Source organism: Pteropus medius, unplaced genomic scaffold, assembly GCF_902729225.1.
Source record: "Pteropus medius unplaced genomic scaffold, Ma_sr-lr_union100, whole genome shotgun sequence".
Classification (NCBI taxonomy): domain Eukaryota; kingdom Metazoa; phylum Chordata; class Mammalia; order Chiroptera; family Pteropodidae; genus Pteropus; species Pteropus medius.
In genome coordinates, this window is record NW_024349800.1 from 22483156 (window position 1) to 22485576 (window position 2421).

At 43.2% G+C, this 2421-nt stretch overlaps 1 pseudogene; it reads left to right on the top strand.

Annotated features, from left to right (window-relative positions):
- Positions 1 to 825: 825 nt before the first annotated feature.
- LOC120622092 (proteasome subunit beta type-7-like) lies at positions 826 to 1617 on the top strand (annotated as a pseudogene).
- Positions 1618 to 2421: the final 804 nt, after the last annotated feature.

Here is a 2421-nt window from a genome sequence, read left to right on the forward strand (position 1 = left end):
AGAAAAGACTACAGAGGTTTTGTGGTCCCTTCATTATAGAGGTTATGTGGCTCGCCATGGTCACCCAGATGCATAGTGACAGACCATCCTTATGTCTCCGCCCAAGGACACTTAATAGAAAGAACATTGCTCGTCAACTGACTCTGAACGCTCTTCAGACCACAGGCCTGTCGTGAGAAGGGCGTGGGTGGCGAAACCTGCAGGCTGTGGCCTGACAGCCAGGGAAGTTGCACACCTCCCTCTGCAGCTTCTGACTGTCCTTCCTCTCACCCTATGGCTGCAGAGAGGCAATGTCTGTGTAGCCTCCTTCCTTCTGCCTATTCTGAGCCTCCCCTGGCCCTTCCCTCAGCATTGGAGCTTTGATGGCAGAGTCCTTGTGTGTGTTTGTGCCAGTAGAAAGAAAGGTACGCAAAGATGTTTTCAGTGGTGGTACCTCAGATGGTGGCATCGGAGCGGGCAAATGGAGCTGAGTCACTTTCCTTTTATCCACATCTGTATTGCTTGACTTGTTACAACCAGCATCTATTACAAACACATTTTTAAAAAATCCAATAAAATTAAAAAGCAAGTATAAAAAGGATGCTTATGGTATGATATCATGTGTATAAAATCTAAAACTACAAAAAGTAATACTATATTTTGTTTGGGGGGGCTATAGCTAAGTAGTAAAAGCCCCAAACCTGCCCAAACACTACACACTAGCTGGGGAGAGCTGTTAGAGAAGAAAGGTACAATAGGGCCGAGGGAGGCAACTCCAATTGGATCTGTGATGTCTTGTTTCCTTAAAAAAACACAAACAGGGCCTGGAAGTACTTTCTTAAGAAGATGGCGACTGTGTCAGTTTGGAGGCCATCATTTGGAGGTTTCTCTTTTGATAACTGCTGCAGAAATGCCAGACGATTTTGCAAAGAAAGGGTGCAAGCTTCCAATAGCCCTGAAAACTGGCACAACCATCGTAGGGGTGGACTGTGAGGATGGCATAGTTCTTGGAGTAGATACAAGGGCAACTGAAGGGATGGTTGTTGCTGACAAGAACTGTTCAAAAATACACTCCATACCTCCTAACATTTATTATTGTGGTGCCGGGACAGCTGCAGATATAGATATGACAACCTAGCTCATTTCTTGCAACTTGGAGCTCCACTCCTTCTCCCTGGTCACCTTCTTGATGCTTTTCAGGTATCAAGGTTACATTGGTGCAGGCCTAGTTTGGGGGTCACACGTGTTACTGGACATCACCTCTACAGCACCCATCTTCAAGGATCGACTGATAAGTTGCCTAATGTCACCATGGGTTCTGGCTATTTGGCAGCAATGCTGTGTTTGCAGATAAGTTTAGGCCAGATATGGAGGAGGAGGAGGCTAAGAAGAGGGTGAGTGAAATCATTGCAGCTGGCATTTTCAGTGACTTGGGGTTTGGAAGTAATATTGACCTCTGCGTCATCAGCAAGAGCAAGCTGGATTTTTCTCTACCCATACTCAGTGTCCAACAAGAAGGGAACCAGGTTTGGCTGGTATAGGTGTGAGAAAGGGACCACTGCAGTCCTCACTGAAAAAGTCATTACCCTGGAAATTGAGGTGCTAGAAGAAACAGTACAAACAATGGACACTTCCTGAATGGTGTCAGTGGTTGGCTGGTTGCTGCTCTAGAAGACCAGGGCTGGTGGAGGCTGCTCCTGTAAGACCTTCATTCAGCCAGTGTTTGCTGAATGAAACCCAATAAAAAATGAAAAACAAATTAAAAAAAAAACACACAAACAAAACTCTCAAAGAAAATACGGCAAAGGTTAATGATCATTCAAGAGGGTGATAGGTATTTGGGTGACTATTACATTATTCTTTATAATTTTCCATGTGTTTGAAATATTTCATAAACTCATTAACTAAAAGTAGTTAAAACTCATTTATATATGGGTTAAAAAAAAAAGGATTGAGTTTACCTTATTTGTAACTTATTATTTTATTGTAACTTCTTATATAGCCTCCAGGTATTAATAGGAAGGGAAGGAAAGAGGGGGGGAAGGAAAGAAAGATCAAAATGAGTTTGGGAGAGCTAGTTTGCTTTTCTGATTTTCCTTATTCTTTGTCTTGTCAGTTTAGGTTGTTATAACAAAGTATCATAGACGGGGTGGCTTAAACAACAAATATTTAAGTCCAAAATCAAGGTGCAGGAGGATCCATGTCTGGTGAGAGTCTTCCTCCTGGTTTGCAGCCATCATCCTACTGTATCCTCTTCTTATAAGGGCACTAATGCTATCGAGGGGACTCCACCCTCCTGACCCCATATGAACCTCATCACTTCCCAAAGGCCTCACCTCCAGATACCATCACATTGGGGATTAGGGCTGTAACATATGGATTTTTTTGGGCAGGGGGAACACAATCATTTAGTCCATAGAATTCTTCTACAATGTCTTGTTT